Source organism: Sturnus vulgaris, chromosome 1 (genome assembly GCF_052056855.1).
Source record: "Sturnus vulgaris isolate bStuVul1 chromosome 1, bStuVul1.hap1, whole genome shotgun sequence".
Lineage (NCBI taxonomy): Eukaryota > Metazoa > Chordata > Aves > Passeriformes > Sturnidae > Sturnus > Sturnus vulgaris.
The window spans coordinates 57,033,771-57,053,955 of NC_142243.1; the positions used below are offsets into that span (position 1 = coordinate 57,033,771).

Genomic DNA, 20,185 nt, shown 5'->3' on the forward strand with positions numbered 1-20,185 from the left:
TTTGGACTATGAGCAAGAGCCAGATCGTAAAGAAAAGCCCTTTGGTGCCTAACATTCAAGAGCAGTGGAATTTAAGTTTTCCAGTTGAAAAGTGAACAATCCACACCACTTTATTTAACTAATCATAGACTCTTCACTTCCCTGACCTCTCAGACAAAAGTACATATACAACTTATTACACACCTAATGGAAGTTACTTCCTTCCAGCTGAGGCACAACAACAGCTCTTTTTCTATTACAATGTGCAATAAACCCTGAAAAGTTTTCAAGTGAACTTGATCAGTCTGCAGAAAAGAAGATCACAGTAACCATCAGCTACTTTCTGTTGAGGAAACAATTTCCAGCTGAAGAAGGCAGTAACATCTTACATGAAGCTAACATCGTCACAAGTAGTCACCTATTTATAGAAGTAGCTATTTAGGTTCCTAATAATCTGTTTTGTATGAACCCAGTCATACCAGACTCTTGGTTGGACTAAGCTGAACTCAGCAGTTTGGTGTCTTCATATATCAGGCTTTGGTGTGCATCCCCAAAATGTTGATTGAAATCCTATTAAGAAGCTTTCTTGCAAGGGCCTTCAATACTGAGATGTATATTGCAATTTATATTCCAAATTATTAAATAATTTATCAATACTTTTTTTTAATGCCAGCGAAAAGTTTTGGTTGATGTAGAGCTAAGAACAGGAAAAGGATAATTACTTACTATCTACTGCAGAGAAAGTCTCAAAGAGTTGATGACAACACATTTTAGAGGACTTTGAAGTTCATAGCATAGTGAAGAAAGCCTTGCCACACAGTCTGAAATAATGTTGGAGTATTGTGGTCCAAGATTTAGGCAAAGGAAAATTAAAGACGATGGCACCGGTCAAGAGGACGTTGGTTTCAGAATTCCTGTGGAAATTGCTTAAGGGAGAAAGGACTGAAACTGCTGAAGGAGTCATGTATTTTTTAGACCTGGAACAATGTGTTCATTAACCTTTGGCAGTGAAACTGTAAAACAGTAAAGCAGTAAGTAGGGAGAAGGCACCCTGCCACTGTGCCTGCTGTGTGTGATGGACTAGAGGCTATGCCATTCCCCCACAGGGAAATAAGGCCTGGGAGCACTTCTCTTTCTGCAAACACAGAGTTTAGCCAAAGGCTGGGGAGTCTCAATATAGACAGAGACAGCTGGGACAGAACTGGCAGAAAGGACATGTAAGCCCAGATTTCCTGAATGACACAAAGACAAAAAAATATTTAATATTTTGTGGAGATCAAAGAGCAGAATCTCTGCATGAAGCAAACCAGAAAAAGCCCAAAAAGGGGACCCAAGAGGACCTTCACAGAAATGCAGATAGAAAGTGCAGGTAGAAAAAGATGAAGTTTCTTACAGAGTCAGAGAAAAAGGTAGAGGAAAGGTGACAAATCTCTGTACCCAAGGAGAAAATCATAATAAAAATTATCTATTGGAGCTGAAGAGACAGTGGGGTACAGCAAGATAAAGAGCAAAGAGCTTGGAAAAGCACAGTATTGCTGGGTGAAAAGGGGAGTAAAAAGCCTCATCTCAAAGGAGCTTTGAGCCAAGTGGTTTTACACAGTGTTTGCAGCAACTCAGAAACCTATGAGTGGACTGAAATGAGCCCTACACAAAGGACCTGCCCGCAGAGAGCAAGTCCCTAAAAGCATCGTCATTTCTAGCTTTCTCAAAGCAACCTTCTCTGTGTTTCTGGTGTTTATTGCCAAGTTCTCCAGAAAGAACAGACATCAGCAAATCTGCTGACAGGCCTCTGAAAATTCTAATAATCCTTAGTTACCCTTACCAGGCTTCATACAGGACCACAATCTACACCTGCCCATGGGCCCTGTGGCTTCTATTTAAGTCAGACTGGGAATTCAGTCCTTACAGCTATGCTGTAACTGTACATGCAGCTCGGTCTATTTTCCACTGCTCTAGCTTATTGCTTGGGTCCTCTGCATGTACTCTGGAGTTACACTGTACATTGTCTCTGGGCTTTTACTGAGGTGTGAATCTGCAGTGGCTAGCTTTGCTAGAATGGTCAGCCCATCACAAACAGTGGCTAGTGGTACCTGTGTGCCACAGATACACCTTTTCATATGGAAGCAGAGAAAGCTGTACTAGTCTGAAGATGGAAGTTGCAAGTTATGCCCATACAGCTGTGCTGGGCTTCCAAGGACAAAAACTGCAGCTTTACACTTCAATACCGTGCCATGTTCTACACTTCACAGAACGCATTGTATGAGAGAATATTGCAGAGCTTTGGACAAGGAAGTCTGTCACCTAATAAATGCACATAAGAGTGGGGCAGAGAGCTTTTGTATTAGCCTTAGTGATCATGTGGTACAAAGCCTGGCTCTCTTAAAAAGAAAATGCTTTCATCCTAAGGTTCATATAAAGGCTTAAAATATGAGAGCACTCAAAGAAAACAAGAAACTTGCAGTTGCTCTTAAAATTAAATAGTGCCATATAATCTCAATAAACAGGAGCACAATAGTGGAGCCAGTCTTTCAGAGAATGTATGGTGTGCTGATAGTCAAAGTCATCTCACCATGGTTTAAAACCTGTACCTCCTTTCAGCTGCTGTAACTCTGGGAAAGTGGAAGACAAATGTGACTCAGATTGTAGTGAAAAGTTCTATATTTAATTAGTGATGTGACTCCAGATTATGCAGGGCTTGGGAAAAAATGGCAGCCTGGAGTTGTGAGTGGTTTTCTGTAGATTTCCCAGCTAGCTTGTCACGTCTTCCCCTTGCAAGTGTGTCTGGATGAACAGCCTGTGATGCTGCATCACTGTCCTGGATTTCCCTCTAGCAAGGGTAAAGGCAAGAAGAGGGTAAGTTTTCTGGAAGTATTCCTCCTCTGGGAGTTTAGGTGCTGTTGAACTTCCAGCTGCTGCAGTATTTGCTCCCCCATGCAGAGCCCTCTCGATGCTAACTCTACACTTCCCTCTTTTGCCCTCTGACAACTTGAGGAGCCACAGCAGCCTATACTTCATATAGCAACAAGGGAAATTTCAGTACTGCTTTGTAACTGTAACTAAAGCCGTTCAGGGTCCTTTCCGTGGCTTTCTCTGCCTATATTGCAGAGGGGGAAAAGTATTCCATATAAATATAAGGTAAATTATTTTATGAACTCCCACACAATATGCAGAAACTCAGTTGTCATTAAATACAAGACTATAATGAGTGTAATGATGACTGTGGCAATTTGTGCAGTCAGAATGCTGTTCTGTTGTCACCAGCAGTACAGTTATTAAACTTAAATACATGTGAGATGACTTGTCATATTGCGTCACTGGACTGTGATGACTCTGGAGAATAGCACTGGGCACATGATGTTGAAGGGTACTGTCATGCTTACAGACTGATCCCATTAGTATCACCTTTCACTGCAGCTGGCACTCAATACATTCCATATTTCCATTTTTCTTATCTTTTCCTTGAGGGTTTTGGTAATTCTGCTTCATCCAATTCCCTGTAACTGAGGTGAGACAGGCAGCTGCAATTCTGCAGGTCTTGGTGTTCATCTGTCCTTACACCTGTTTCCAGGGGACCCATTAAAACCTAATAAAATTTTCCTGACTCCAGACTCATTAAAAGAACAGAGACAGCTCAAGATTTGTGAAAGCAGGGTCTTTCTGGACACAGTCACTGTCGTCTCTCTTCCTTGGAGTTGCTTTCCATGGACAGGCAGCCTGTCAGCTGCAGAGACCTGCTGTCTGGCTGCCATTTATTGTATCCCACCTGGCACTCATCTCTTTGTCATTTATGTCTCCAACTTTGACAAGATTAGATTGTCTTTTATTGGTGGAGTGGATTTTTTAGGGCAAAATTGTGTCTATATGTATGTCCATATGATCAAATTTCATTGAATCTTTTGAAGGACTCCTTTCCAGTTTCTAGGTTAGAATGCTTAGGTTCGAGTACAACTGGAAAACAAGCTCCATGAGACAATATTCTAAAATGTGGCATAACCTGATGCACTTCCAGAGATTAGTTTTATGTCTTGGGTCTAGCACTAAATTCAGGTGATCTCTGTAAGAACGGCCATAAATCCTTTAATCCTAAATCCCAAACAAATCCTATTAAGCATAATGGAAAGTTCAAAAAGAGCATAGCAGGAAATATTAAGCAAGGAAGTACCCAGTCTGAATTATTATGAATTTTGGTTAATCCCACTTGTCCTTCTCACTTGAATTTGTCACATTTGTAAACATAGCCTTTGTAGACTTTAGTCAGTTTCAATTGAAAGTCAATGACAGTAAAGTACATTTCATACATTTTTAGAGATATTCCTTAAAGAAATTGATTTTGCTTAATGACCTTTTTTTTATCAGTTATGATAATGAAGCAAATATGAATCTCTGGTTTAGAAAAAGCCATTGTAGGGAGTGAACTGAAAGAATAGTATGTCTTCAAAATGACCTATTTTCAGAAATCACCTAGCAATTTGTCAGAATGAGAGATTTAACTAACCGAGACCCAATTTTAAAATAACTATGTAAATGAAATTATTTCAACCTCTTTTAAAGACAGGTAAAGCAAACTTCAGAGCATACTATAAGGATCTGATGTCCTTCCAGCCACCTAAAATAAATTACCTTTTGTCTCTATGGTAAAATCATGTAAATCAGCACAGTTTGTACAGCAATCAATCAACAGCTCTCTATTGCCAAGTGAAGTGGCATATTTCTGCCACTGATGCATGGCTGATTGGAGAAAGACAGGCTTTAAAGCAAGGAGCAAGATTAGGATCAGTTGAGACAACTCTTACCTACTTTGACTCTGAAAGTAAGTTAAAGTCTTTTCTAAGACTGCAGGATCTTAATAGCCTGTACTGTCCTTGGATAAAGGGGAGCTTTTCATCTGGGCTTCAGACTGACCATGAGTTTCCTGCAATATCTTCCCCTCCTCTGCTCATATGAGACCTAGATGATTGGTTTCAGGTGCTATGTCTTTGAAAGACTATGCTGAGCACTAGCCCAAAGTGACATCACTCTCTAAGAGTAAGCAAGGTTTGGGACTGTTCAGAGAAACAGGCTTGATATCATATTATAGACCTTGTAACACTGGAAATAACAGCTGCATATGTATCCAGTGAAGTACATCAGTTATTATATGGGTATTTGGAGAAGGATAAAGTTGGCTTAAAGCACCTAGAATAATTTTTATCAAAAGTAAATCAAATAAATATGGGATGATAAAAAATTTGCTGCCTATAAAGCATCATACTTCATAAAATTTCACTCATTCTTACCTGAGCATCAGATTATGCAGCAAAAGCACAAATTTGTACATGTAGCATAGCACACTTGCAAGGGATGATTAGGAGACTGATTCTCAAATCTATTATCATCACATGGTTGGTTGCCATCAGAACTGGCTTCAAGATCCAACAATGGTCCATGCATTGATCTCTTTGATGCTTTTGTACAAAATGTCTTTACATAAAATGGAAGTTTCAGGGTATGGCAGGTTCCATGCTGAGACATCACATGGCTTTTTCCACTGATTAAAGCACTTTGAAGATTTTTCAATTCCTAAAAGTGGGGGTAGACAGGAGGAAAAAAATCCAAACCAACAAGCATAAAAGCTTAACCTTTTCTGATGGGAAGCAAGTTAAAGCAGAAGTAAGAGGCAGGGCAGTAAATTATAGCTTTTTTAGCTGCTGTCCTCTCATGGGGCACTGATAACACAGTTCTAAGTACTGCTGAACAGTGTTTGAACAGCATCAAGGCCTTTTCTTCTTACTCTGCCCTGTTCCCACCATGCCCAGTGAAGAGATTGGGAGTAGGCAAGAGGCTGGGAGGGCATGCAACCAGGCAGATGCCCCAAACTGACCAAAAAGCTTCATTCTCCCGTGTCACCTCATGCTCAGTAGTAAAACTGGGACAAGGGTAGGTTAGGGAATTTTTGCTCAAGGTCTGAGTGTGCATTAGTTCCTCCATGGGAGGAGGTGAGTGAGTACTGTCACATCTTATGTTGTTCCTTTGATCTTTCATGTCTCATTTGCTCATTAAACCATTCTTATCTTGACTCATAAGGTTTCTCTTACTCTTTATTTTCTTCTCCTGTCCCTCTGGGCCTGAGGAAGGGAATGAAGTTAGACTGGTGTGGTGCTTAGCTGCCCTTTGGAGTTAACTCCCAATCGTTTACCTTGTTTCCTGTGCCTTTTTGACTCTTCATAGACATGTTTTCTCTTTGTTTTTAAATTAACAGCTTAATCTAGCTAGAGATTAGGCTGTTTGTAAAATACCTGGCTAACTGAAATTTCATCTGCACATCTGTGGCTGTTTGAAACAAAGATGATTCTTTAGGCTTGCTACCCCAACACTTTCCTTTAGATCACTCAGTATAAAACATAATTTTACTACATAGGCTGATGTAGGAATAGACATTTTTGGGATCAATAAAGAAGCAACTTCTTGCAACTGTGATTAGGTCAGGTTCTAGAAAGAAGGGAAAACTCAGTTCCTGGAACAGCTTGTAACTGTCTCTTCTGTTTGTTTTTTGGATTTGTTTTAATCTAGAAGAGAGGAACTGAAACTGAACAGTGCATTGCAGTGTGGTTAATAATGACTTTCATAAGCATTTATTTTACTTTTTTAATCTGCTGCAGCAGCTACAAAGTAGCTTTGGTTTTCTGTTATACCTTAATGGACAGCAGATTTTGAAAGAGGCATACTTCTAACTTTTATACAATATTATGCTATAAACCTCAGCTTAACCTCATCTTTATTTTGAATAGGATTATTGGGTGGTCCAGTGCCCTCAGTATGAAAATATTAGGGCCACAAATCTCCTGTAGTTCCTCGTAAGAGTGAAAAACACAGTGTGGCTTATGTGCAGTAGCTCCTGCAGAAGTCTATGTACAATTCATCTATTCAGCATGAAGCCATGCAGGATTTGTAAACCTTCCAGGAGTACATGAAGGGTTTCCTTCTGTTAAAAAGTACTACAAAACTTCTGGTGTCTGACAGAATTATTAAACATGTTGAAGTCCTGTAGAGTATGAGGCTCTACCACAGGTTCTAGGCATGGCAGATGTGATTCGAGAAATGCCTATGACTTGTCCTTTTCTCAGCTATATCCCATTCACTGCTTTATTTCTGGGCCTACCAGTGCCCCCAAACTGTAGGATCTTGGTTGAAAGGAAAAGAAATAAAATTGGATCAGCTTCCTAAAAATTTCACCATAACCTTCAGAAGTATTCAACAGGATTAGTTTGAGTTGCCATATAATGAAACCTATTATGTAGTCAAACCTGAGCAATGGCAAATAAACAATAAAGGTAGTCTACAGTCATGACACTGATCAGATATTTTGTGCTGTCCCAAGAAGAAATAGAAGAGAAACGGTAAGCATTACCACTCATAAAGTACAGTCCATATGTATGTAAGTGAAAGTCTTTGAAAATAAGTTGCAGAAGCTAGAGCTGCTGTTCAAGGTATTCAAAGACAGTTCAATACATAACTAGCTAGATTTAAGCCCAGACCATTGTAAAACACTAAAAGGAAGGTATTTTGGACCTATTTATTCTTATTTACGCATTTTACTCATAAATTTGTAATGGAAATAGAGGAGGTCAGACGTTATATTGCTGTAAGATGACAATAAAATAAAATAGCTAAAGATTGGCAATTAGTGTGTGAGAACAGTTATTGGAGAAACAATTAATATAAAGCATCCTATGGCAGATCCTCCATTCTAGAATGTCTTGCTTAATTGCTTTGTCTCGAATATTGAAACCTTTGCTGGTGTTATTTTTGAGAAAAAAAAATCTGATTAACTGGATTTATACACCGTCATGTAGATTTTCTTTTGAATGGTGTAAACGAACAGAAGGAAGGATTGCACCTAATTTTTCTGTGTTCAAGGAGACACTTATAGCTGAAGAAAAGTACAGACTAGCTTAAACAACAGGTTCCTTTTTAGCACGAAATTTTGAAATCTAATTCTGGTGTTCTAGTAAATACGTTTTTGAATGGGTAAAATAGGTGATTTCTAACTGAGGAGGAAAAAAAAGTGATAGAGCCGAATTCTGTTTTGATCAGTTATAGCTGATGTAGTTTGCTGTATTTTCTCTGTGAACTGTTTGCAATATGCTTTAGTCATGTTGAAGTATTGCAGTTTTGACCTGTTTCGATTTCTTATTTCATTGTAGCATCTTATTTTAAAGCTCAGATTCTGCAGGGTAACAAGATTAGTCTTCTGCACTGCAAGAGTGAGCTCAGAATGATTGAAGACAAACCTGGGATAGTGTTAAAGTGCTTTCTAGTTATGTCTTGGACAGCACTGCAAGCTGGAAGTATTTCTCCATAAGAGTAGGGCTACAATAGCATGACATTGCTTCAGAGTTAGTGCAGGTGTCTCTACAGAGTGCAGCACTATGCTGTGTTGACAGATTTATTCACAGCTTTGAACACACTTCATCTGAACTTGTCCATGCCTCTTTTTATGTTCCCTTGCAAACTAATCTTTAATGCTCAAAGGAGCAGGAGGCAAAACTGCCAGCACTAGTGACCAGATTATTTCAGTAGATGCAAATAGCAGCCTTACTGTGGTGTGATTAATACAGCTATGCTGCTTGGTTTTGATACCTGCAAAGGCAGTGTGACCTGTGAGTACATGAAAGTCATCACACCCCTGCTGGTACCTGCACTACCTACAGTGCCCTTTATGTACCTGGCTGCTGCTACACTCAAAGCCCCCTTGACTGAGATTAGGGACCTACAAGTTGCATGACAGGCTGCCTCATGCCTTAGGTAGGTGCAGAGCAGAGGAAGCTTCACAGAAGTAACTTAACATAGTCTGATTTTTTTCCCTCGTTTATTCAGCTTGATCGTGGATCAGCACAGCTCTGCGTAAAACTGTTTGGGCCTTTTTTGCCAGGTTCTTGATTACAAACAGCCTTTGGGATGACTCTTGAACAGTCATCCATCACAATATATCATCTTCTTACTAGAGAAGCGATGAACATGAAAGAGTGGCTAATATCTTCATATCTGGTAGGCAGGCCTAGTACTCTTGCTGGTGTGCACTGGAGAAAATGAGATTTATATTCATGTCACTCTCAAGTAATTAGAACTCAAATCTTTAGGAGCCAATGCACATTGCAGTGAGGCTGCTGCAACTTCTGTCTGAAAGACTCTGGTAGAGTGGGTTTGCCTAGAATTTCCTGACAGGCATAATTATATATAATGTCACTTGTGCTTTTTACAGAACATAGCATGGGGTGATAGTTAATGCATTTAAGAAGTGTGCAATCTTTTCTGAAGTCATTTAAAAATATGATTCATGTGGAAAATTGGTATTTGCAAGCTTTGTACCTAGACCTCCTATCCCTAGGAGCCTTTCATTTGGTTGTGTTTTAGAAGTATCTATTTTAGGCAGCAATAAGAAAGTATGGTGAGGAGAAAATAAACAGAAACAAGTTCTTATCAGAGAATACCAATGGGCCCAGGGAATCTTGGTTTCCTGTATCTGAATTATTGTACCTGTACATTGATGACTCTGCTACTTGCTCTGGCTACTTCCATTTAGCACAGAGGACAATTCCATCCTTGGAGGGTCTTTAACTTTTGTGACACCTCTGACCACCTGATCAAACTCATGGGAAAACTTTGCTATCAGTCTCATCCTTTTTGTCTTAATTCTTTCCATGCTCAGGAAAGAGAATACATAAGATATATCGAAAGTCACAGGAGCCTTCTAGCGCAGATTTAGGGTCTGTAAGAGTATTTTATTTGGCCAGGTTTGTGTTGGGGGTTGAATTGTTCCCTTTTCTTTCTGTGGAATTTTTCCCATTGTTATGCTAAGTATTTGTAGTTACATCTTAGTAGCAATAGTTTTCTCTCGCAGGGGGCTGGGGGATAGGGGGAGACTGGAAAAGGAAAGGTGTGACAGGGGTTTGGGGCGGGCTCTCGCTCTCTCGCTCGCTGGTGGAGTGACAGGAGGACGGCCAGGGCTCCGATCTGGGATCTTCCCCGCCATCCCAGCGCCGGGAGCCACGTTCCCTGCTGTCAGACACCGCTCTGCTGCTCTCCCACCTCACCCTACTGCCCCCGGGCACTGTGCCGAGCACCACGACCGACACCGTGAGGGGGAGCGGCTCCTCCATCCCCCTCAGCCCTGGGCCGCCGCCGCCATCACCCAGCGCCTTCAGCTGAGCGAGCCCTGCCCTGCCCACAGCACCGGGAACTGAGCGCAGGGAGAGGGAGCCTGTGGCCAAAAGGGACTGGAACTGAGCTACACTGCTCTGCTCTGGGGTCAGCTTTTATAGATGATGGTGTTTCTGCTGTGTGCCTTCTTACATATATTAGCAAAGAACTGTTATCCCTATCCCCATATCTTCTACTTGAAGGCCTCTGATTTAAAACCATAATAATTAGAAGGGAGGGGGTTGCACTCTGCATCTCAGAAAAAGGGATTCTTGCCTTTTCTTAGCAAATACCTGTCTTTCAAACCAAGACAGTTTGTGAGACCACTGGTTAAGGGTCTGTGAGATCAGAACATTCTCATATGAATGTGACTCAGAAGGCCTAAACTAAAAAAAAATTTCTTGTTATTTCAATAAAACTTTGCATTTTCCAGAACAAAAGCATGTTCTTCAGCATTATCCAAAGCGTCACAAAAACTCCCATCTCAAACTCCATCCATATTTCATTCTTTAACCAATTCCAGGTATTTTATCCAATATGATGTCCATAGAATATGGCTAAATAATCTAAAACTTGTGTAATAAAAGCCAAAATGAGATCATATGAATGAATAATAAAATACAGTCAAGTCAAGACTGGAGCACGTCTACAGATATTGTGCAGTTTGCACTCTCATAAAAGTAAGCTCTTAGAGTCTTTAACCCAGAACCTCATTAGGTTGTGTCCTAAATATTTTGTGAAGGAGACTCCACTTATCAGAAAAACCTGTTCCCAGACGTAACTAGATTCAGTGAAGAAGTTTTTTCAGAACTCTCTCTGAGGGAAAAATATAATACTGGCTTACAAAATCTGTAAGTAAATGGATTTTGCCCATTTATTTTCTCCGACTTTGCTGATTCACGTTGCTGTACATGAAATATAAAATGCATGTTGTAAATAGTCAAGATAATTAATGTTACAGAGAGGAAAAGAGATGCCAACTTTTCAGTCAAAACTTGTTACACAAGTTCTTGATACACAACCAAGATGTTTCGGTTCTTGATATTTGAACCAAGATTTCCTATTTTTTAGGAGGGAGCAGCTGTTAGAGGATGATCTTTTGCTTAAGGATGCCACCTGCTTGCACATTCAGGAATCTTGGACAATGAGGAGTAACCTTCCCTATTTTTTTCCTTGTCTGGTAGGAATATGTCTGTTCACAAGGGTTTACCAGGAAGAGGAATGGCATAAGAGGCGCTGTAGCCTTGTTGCTGTCCTTCTGCTATTGTGATACAGGATCTCCTGCTGATGACACATCTCTGCTGGGGCCTTACCAGAGCACAGCTCTTCTGGTCTTCATATTAACAACCATCAGTCGTACTCCTGAGGGTAGTATCTCGGGAACTGGCTTCTCTTTCTCCAAACAGACTATTTTTTCAACCTTTTGTCATGCTCTACAGGCACTTGTAAACACACATGCTCTGCTGTTCATATTTCATTTGTAAAAATCTTCATATTTCCATGGAAAATACACCCATGTTTCTTTGACTCATACATGTATCCGGCAATAAGAATATTCAGCAGCAGAAGATAGCAGTGCCAATGATTTGCTCCACTCCTTCTTGTTTGAAACTGTCTGAAAACCTGAGGAAAAAATATTAAAATAGCCTTGTTTATTTTAGAGGAAATCAATGACTTGAGGGAAAAGTGTTCTAATTCATATCTGCAATTACTGTCTGTTTTGGAGGAGACATTTTCTCTCCACTGAGCTATTTCTAACATAAGAAGCTAAGATGTTAAGATATGTTAAGATATTTTTGTTTAACTTCCTTGGTTATCCCATGGTGCTATGAAACTGCTGCTTTTTCTGTCACTTTGACATATCACTCCTTTCAAAAATTTGCCTAAACACAGTAATTATTTCAAACCACTCTTCTGACAATTTATTAGAACAGGTTCTGAGGACAAAACAGTGTTTTTAATTAGGTTGAACACTAGTTTGAATACACAATGCTTGAAAATAGGAAATGCTACTTGCTGTTATTAAACCAAGGAAACCTTCATCAAAGTTATCAAAAATTATCAAAATCTAGGAGGTAGGTCATGTTTTCCTTGAAGAACAGACTAAGCATGAAGACTATATTCTTATGGCTCTTCTCAGAAAAAGTACTGTGTGGCCTTTCAGCACTGCTAAATAAGAGGTAAGAATATTATTTCTCACACTGGGAAATAGAATTTATTTGTATTTTTTTTAATATAAAACACTATTATCAAGCCAATTACATAAATCTATTGAAGTATGACATTGAATAAAATCTTTTTTAGCTTTATACAAAGGTCCATATTCTGCTGAAAATTACTGTCCTCACTCAGACCAGCCTTCCAGGGAAGCCAGTAAGAGTCTGTTGGATAAGTACTTTAATATGTAGGTTGGGTAATTCTGAATTGAAGTGTAAAGACACTTCAGATATAACACTAGTTAGCAAACTAAATGGATTTTAAATATCCTCATTGGTGAGGGAGGAAACTGAAGGCATGAATGCTTCTTTAATAAATCATTGTATGTCATCTCTCTTCTGTAACAACCTTGTGAAAATTCCAGCTATAAAGTACCTGCTTACACAGCATGGTCAGCACTATATACATGCTGAAGTGTTTTCCCTTGGTTCTACTGTTTCTGATGCAAGTTGGAATCGTTGACCTTCTACAAGTGTCAAATCTGCATTGCTGAGACATTTCCTCCTGGTTTTAAGACTGTGAAAAAATGGCATAAGTGGAGTTCAGATTTTTCTGTGCCATGCCTAAAGAAATCCTCAGGCTTCTTCTTTAAATTAGCAAGTTAATGCAGAAATGTCCTGGTTCCAGCTAGGACAGGGTTAATTTTTGCTGTGGGCAGGAGGGGGCATGGCTAGGACCTGGAGGTTATCCTATAATACCTCACATCATTTTCCAGGGACAGGAAAGGGGTCTCTTCTTGGTCGGAGTAGCATGGCTGTGATTCATGTGTCCCTGGTGAGCATTCAGGTATGAATAATTTGCCTCTCTTGTAAACTCTGTTATTAATATTGTTGCTGTCCCTGATTGCGTTCTTATTTCATTGCTGTTCCCAGTAAATTGATTTATCTCAACCCATGATCTTTACCTTTTGTGCTTCCAGTTTTCCTCTCCAGCCTGCTGAATGAGGGAGAAGGAGAGAAAGCAAGGAGTGAGTGACCAGCACATGGTTTAGAGTGTTTCAATGGCAACGCTAAATTGGGGAATAACATTCCTAAACCATGACAGGAAGGAATCCAGCATTTTTCTGGACCGAATGCCTCTCTGTTCGTTCCTCAGAATGAATTACAGCTATTTGAGTCTGCACAGCCTGCTTCATCTCCTCTCTGATTAAACTGATGTTGCTTCAAAACTGCTTTGCCTTCATAACAGAAGTGAATTCATCCTGAACCTCTGGTTTTGGAGAAGAATTCAAGCTGCCATGATATGTCAATGTAGGTGGCACTGTTGACTAGTAAGTCAACAGAAATTTAAAACCTAATTACTCTTACAGGCCTTTAGCCTCAAAAATTCAGTCTGGAGCTCCTGTCACACCAGAAGGTTCCAGTAAAAGTCTTAAAAGAGAGCAGCAGCATCTCCTCCGTCCTCATACTTCCCACCTCCCACCATACTGCCTATAGATTTTGACATGAGTTTTGTTAGGGTACTGGGCTTTTTTCCCCATGTATTCCCAAGGCTTCTGTGCCTGAATCAGCTTCTACAGAAAAGCAAAGAACATTCTGCTCTCAGAAGGCGGCTGTCAGGAGTCTCCTCAAGACCAACATTACAAAGCTGGGGAATGTCACCAATGGCAGAGACAGGAATGCCACGCGCACACCGAAGGTCACACAGCAACAACCCAGGCTTCACTGAGGCCTCTGCTCCTTTTATAAGTCAGCGGCACACGCCATTAATGCTCATTGGTCAAGCTAGCTGCCAACCAGCCAATAGCAGCCTGAATCCCCAAGGGCCTGGGCCTGCGCTCCGGGGCCTTTCCCTCGAGTTACAGGAGGAAGGTGATTACGTCATCAACCATATTTCAGTCATAAAGTTGGGACTATTTGTAACCATGGGACCTCCAGGTCTGCTGTAGGCCACCACAGGGGAAGACTGAGTAACCCGGCTTTGTTCTAACCTCATCTCTTCTGCAAGTATATTTCATATGAGGAGCACGTGAGCTCCCAGGGGCCCCATTTGCAGGTGATTATCGTTTCTCTCCCTTCTCCCCCAAGGGGTTTTGAGGACCGTGATATTGACCTGGATTTATGACTGCTCACGTCCGTCTACTGATGAGAAAACTGACACGTGTTATCTTATAGCATAGTTACCGTAAATCTTAACTTGAGTAACTATCACAGTCCTTGACTTGCTTCTGTTAATTGAAGGCTTGCAAGCAGCTGTCTCAGCTCTCCCATTTGGCTGCATTCCTGGTCATCTGGAGCCACGTGCTATCCTCATACGCCTTTGTATAATCAAAGTTGTGTGGCATTTACTATTTTTATTTTGTCAACAAACTAAGACCAACCTTCACCTCTTCTCTGTATATCCATTTTATATTCTGTTCTTGTCCAGTCCCTGTGGGTAAAACAACTGCAGCAGGCACAGAAAACGTGAGATTTCCTCTTATCTAAATTTTAGCATGCATTAGTTAAAAGCTACTTGACCTCTGAGGTACCTCACTAGTAAACTCTTTTCCTTCACACCTTGTATTACCTCTTCACTGTTTCCTATTTTTGAGCTAATTTTTTATCCTAAAGCTATTAACCTGTGTACCATAACTCTCTGCCTTATTCAATTATCTTCAGTGTGGAATCTTATTACTCTTTGAAAAGGTAAGTGTGTGAAACACTGCAGTTGCCTTACTCCTGCTGCAGCAATATTATCTCTTATGAATGAAAGCGAGTTAGTTTAAGCAGGACTCCTAAGGGTCTACAATGGATATTTAGAATCAAGTTAGTCACATGGAAGTCTTCATAAAATGTCCTTCATATCATTTCTTCACCTATCCCCCTTTTTCCTTAACTATGCTAACCAGGCTGTAATTCGTTTGCCATAATACACTTTGAGGCTTTTTTCTCGTTCAATAGTAATTGTAGGCTTCCTGTTTTCCAGTCCTCTGGAGTATGTCATGTGAAGAAAAAACAAAGCTCTGTCTCTTTTGTCCTCTGGAAAGTTTGGAGCAAATAACTGTTTAACAAATCTGCTCTCTTCATCCTTGTTGCCAATTCCCTACTATCACTTTTTAGTGGACCAATTTTCTCTTTTACAATCTGTCAAGTGAAAATATATGTGAAAAGTCCTTTATTTTAGTTGAGCATTGCCTGGCAGTTTGGATGTCTGGTTTCCTTATTTTACACCTTTAACCAGAAAGAAACATGTTGCCATTTACCCTGGTAACAGAAGTTAGTAGCTATTGAATTCATCAGGCATGTTATAGATTGCTACTTGAATGAAAGTTCTTTATCATGATCCGTGCTATAATAAAGTGCTGATGCATTTCCCACCTTTCTCATCAAAAAGCTCTGTTCTCTACAAGGCTGATATAAACAAATGATCTTCTGGGGGCCTATTCCTGCCTTTGTAACATATGAAGGGCTTTAGAGGGAATGGGCGGCACTCTATTGGAGAGTATGGAAGCTTGAAAAAGTAGATAATACCAATTACTCTCTGTATCTGTCAAACTGAGAGAGAAATCAATTTACATTTGGTAACACAATTCCTTCAACAGCTATGAGAATCAGCATGGACCCCAGCTTAGCTGCTTCACCACATGTTCAGCTGGAGATCTTTTATGGGAAAGTAATGGTACTTGTGAGATCAGCACATGTTAAATCCCACTGAATTTACCAGCTTCCCTACAAAATGGAAGATGGTTGCTTAAACTTAATAAGCCTATAAAAATCTGGCTTAACTTCCATGTTCTTTCATAGAATGAAGTTATGAAAGATCACTTTCAAAACCTTGACAAACATGTAACATATTATTATGCATTTTGTAGAGGGGACTTGTTCTCTTTAGGATTATACTTTAAAGCTTGTTTTGCTCTGTCCTATTTCAGCAATTTTAGAAGATCTGTAACGCTGTTCCTACTGGCAGAGTGGGGAAGAGGAATCTGCAATTCTTACACGGGAAACTTAAGCACTAGATCCTCAATCAGAGATTCTTTGGAAATTTCTTCAGGTTTTTCAGTTTTCTGTATCAGTTCTTCTGATAGAGAATCATAGAATATCCTGAGTCAGGAAGGACCCACAAGAATGGAGTCCAAATCTTGGCCCAGCACAGGACAGTCCCAAGAGCCACACCATGTGCCTGAGAACATTTTCCAAGTGCTTCTTGAATTGTGTGAGGCTTGGTGCTGTGACCACTTCCCTGGGGAGCCTGTTCCAGTGCCCAACCACCCTTTGGGGGAAGAATGTTTTTCTAGTATCTAACCTAAACCATCTCTGACAAAACTTCAGGCCTCAAGTCCTGCCACTGGTCACCACAGAGCAGTGATCAGTGCCTGTCCTTGCTTTTCACCTCAAAAGGAAGTTGTAGAATGCAGTAGGGTCTCCCCTCAGTCTCCTCTTCTCCAGGTAGAACAGATCAAGTGACCTCAGCCACTCTGCATACAGCTTCCCCTCAAGGTTCTTCACCATCTTCATTTCCCTCCAACATATCAGCTTCCTGACAGGTACTCATCTCAAAATCCGAAATCTTGCTAAAAATAGGACTTAGAATATTATGTGTAAGTGTTAATCCAAAGAAGAGATGATATTTTTCTGTCAGAACAATTTTGTCAAAGAATGCTGATTTTTGGTAATATTAGAAACATCCTTAATAGCTTTGTCAAGATGATTAATAACAAAACCAGGTTTCTTAGGTATGGAAAAATAGTTTTGTTCTGACTTCTGTACAAAGTTATAATGCAGCATAATAATGCTAAATATGAAAATATCTCAAATGATTAATGGATAGCATGGCTAAATGTATTCTCATGAGACTTGCAGAGGGCTGCTACCCAAGGGAGCCTTAAAAGGATAGGGGAGTGGATTGGCAGAAACCTTGTAATCTAGTAAAACCACCTGACTGGGAGGGAATAAGTCTATACTATACTATAGTACAGGTGTGGATGAATCTGGAGAATTTGCTGCATGCTCTTGTGACAGTCAAAATTGATCACGTAGGAGGCAGGATACAACTGCTGGGTTGAGGCCAGGTACTGTTCCCTATTCTCCAGCATTTGTGTGTTGAAAGTACTATGCCTGGTTTTGCCTCTACCTACTAACAAAGAGATTAACAAAGAGGAGCCAGTCCAGTGGACAGCTACCAGAACAGTGAAGGGCTAGGACAATGTGACATACTGAGAAGAAGACTGAAGGCCCTGAGGCTGTTTATCCTGGAGAAGAGAAGGCATTTGAGGGGATCTTCTGTTACTTGTAGGAGTCTTGTTAGAGAAGATGGAAGGCACACAAGACATTGAAAGGACAATGGTTAGTTGTTGCAAACTGCTGCAAGAAAAATCATGGGTTATAAAGCAAAACTTTCATTATGATATTGGTCAAACGCTGGAACAAGTAATCTGAAGAGTCTTTAGAACTCTTAAGAGCTTGACTGGGCAAGGCCCTTGTAGCCTCACTTGACTCTGAAGTCAGGCTTACTTTGAACATAAAGTTAGATTAGATGGCACTTGAAAAAATAGCTCTGTAGAAAACTGTGGTAAAGTTTGATACAGAACTTGATCAAAATTTTGGTAATATGGATTTTGGTTTGTTTTGTTTTTCCAGAATGGGAAGTAATGTTTATAATTCTACAAGCAAAGTCAATTGCTGCAAAACTGTTCCCATCAAAACTGTAGTAAGGTTGCTCCTGATTCAATTTTAAAATTGTCACAAATATAAATGAGTCTAAATATGATACTTCTACCTCTCTTTTAGTTCAAGCAAATAGTGAGCTGTCGTATACCAGTGATAAATGTGCATCTTCCTCCTTCTTCATTCCAATCCATGGCATGCTAAACAAAAAGCAGTAACATGAGTTCTGCAGTTGAACTCCAATTTGTTAATCATGTTTCCTAGGGCAGTGTTCACAGACCACAAAAGATGGCAATCCTGCTGTGCTAAGTGCTCTTCCAGCATATTGTATTGTTTTATATTACAGAAAATGTAATTTTTCCTAATCACTTGACATCTGCAGTTCTATAATACAAAAAATAAATGTAAAATATTTTTTTGGCACAAGTAGTGGGAGTGAACAGCCAATGAGTATTTTTTAATAGGTTTTCAAAACCAGACTTATTTGTGCACTTGTTCATGAAAATCTCAGTGTTCATTTTAAATCCTTGTGAATTCTTAGAAATATTAATAACTGTGTATTGGAATTAAGAATCTGCATGTAATGGTTTGTATTTGGTAGGTTATGTAAATTAAAAGGTATTATTCTTGGATCCTGTTTGAAAGCTTAATACAATTTATATCACAGAAAATGTGTATTGCAACCAGTTGTGCATTGTGCTTTAAAAGTTGTGCTAGTTCTACATGTTAATTTAGAAGGTTTGCATCTCATATTGCAGCACTTGCTTTTAATAGAGAAGGCTGAAAGTATTTACAAGACCAAGATTATTTACTGAAGCAATTTGAGAATACTTTTAATAAAGTATGGATAAGAGGATTCTTCATACTGCTTGGAGAATTCATATGTAGGGAAAAATATTATAAATCAATTACTTGATTCTCTGAAAGATCAGAATACAAGCAAAGATCAGCCCTATTTTATTTTTCCTTTTAGACCAATATTCTCTCTAGGATGCAGCTATGCTCCAGAAGCACACCCAAGTATTAGTTGTGCAAAGGAGACAGGGCCCTCGATAGTTGTTTAAGGAAATCCAAGTGAATTTTAATTAATTTTACAAAGAAAATGTTCTATTAGTTGTTACTTATGAATCTCGCTAATGTAGAAGCCAGTGTTTTAAAAAAACAGCAAAAAACTTCAAGAAAAGAAATGGTGTTGAAAGTGCAGATAAAGTATGAAATAAGAACAATTACACTCTTGCATCTTAGGTCTGATGGAAGTCCTTACCAAAGACTGTTTCAGTGAAGTTCAAGAAACAGAGGGCAGACTTCAGAGACCTGGAATTGGGGAAGGGATTATAAAGTGTGTATTTCATAAAAATGAACAAGGTCAGACAAAGTAATTGTGAGATCAGCAGAGTCACAGGAGAGACAGTAGGCAGGAACTAAAAATGAGTTATTTAATCATACTCACTGTGTGATATAGGGAGTGATATCTGTAAGCCAGAAGAGAATGAGATATTAAACAGGGAAATCAAGGGCTGGAAGCAGGTAAGAGGCATCCTAAAAACTGGAACAAGTGGAAGAGAAAGAGAGAGGAAAAAGAGAGCAGATGAGAAATATTTGTTTTGGGGAAAGTGTTATAGAAGAAAAATGGGAAAGAGAAGCAAATGAGAGTAAAGACAAAAATAATTTCATCAGTTTTATATGTAGGGAGGGAAATTAGCAGATAAATGAACTAGAAATTCAAAAAACTTAGCATCCAGGATTCAGTTAATTTAAACAAATTGCAGACATTTGCTCAGAAAGATGTTTTTTATAATGGAGTAAGTCAGCATATTTATGGGATTTCCTCAAACACTGCAGTATACCATGAATAAAGGAAGTTTATTTTGGAACAGAGGGTTTTGCCAAAAACCTGAAGTGGTGCTCCTTTTATCACCAGCAAATGCCAAAGTTTGGGGAGATTGAACAGCTCCCTCATCAAAAGAGAGCACTGAAAGCAGATGCCAGCTCATCAATGCAGCTGAGCTGAAGTCAGCAGAGTTGGATTGAAGAGTGAGGGTATATAAAAAGGGGCTTGATGGATAATGGTGGAAGGAGGTGGTCAATGAGAGAATTTGGCAGCAGAGAAGACCAGCTGATGAACTTTGAAAAACTTAGAAAAGCAGCCACAGTTAAGTTTCTGAGCCATTGAATGGCAGAAGATATAAATTATTTTCCTTCCTATGTGAAGCTCCATTTCA

General features: G+C 39.6%; 1 long non-coding RNA gene across 3 annotated transcripts in view; it reads right to left on the reverse strand.

The window, feature by feature from the left end:
• The window catches only part of LOC148225217 (uncharacterized), a 189,505-nt gene that overhangs the window by 74,053 nt on the left and 95,267 nt on the right, over positions 1–20,185 (reverse strand). For 2 of the 3 annotated variants that reach the window (XR_015802960.1, XR_015803019.1), the window contains exon 1: positions 5,256–6,331. The exons of the other annotated variant lie outside the window; for it this stretch is intronic. This is a non-coding gene — a long non-coding RNA (uncharacterized LOC148225217). Of the gene's footprint in view, positions 1–5,255; positions 6,332–20,185 lie in introns of those variants that run through there. 3 annotated transcript variants of the gene reach the window in all.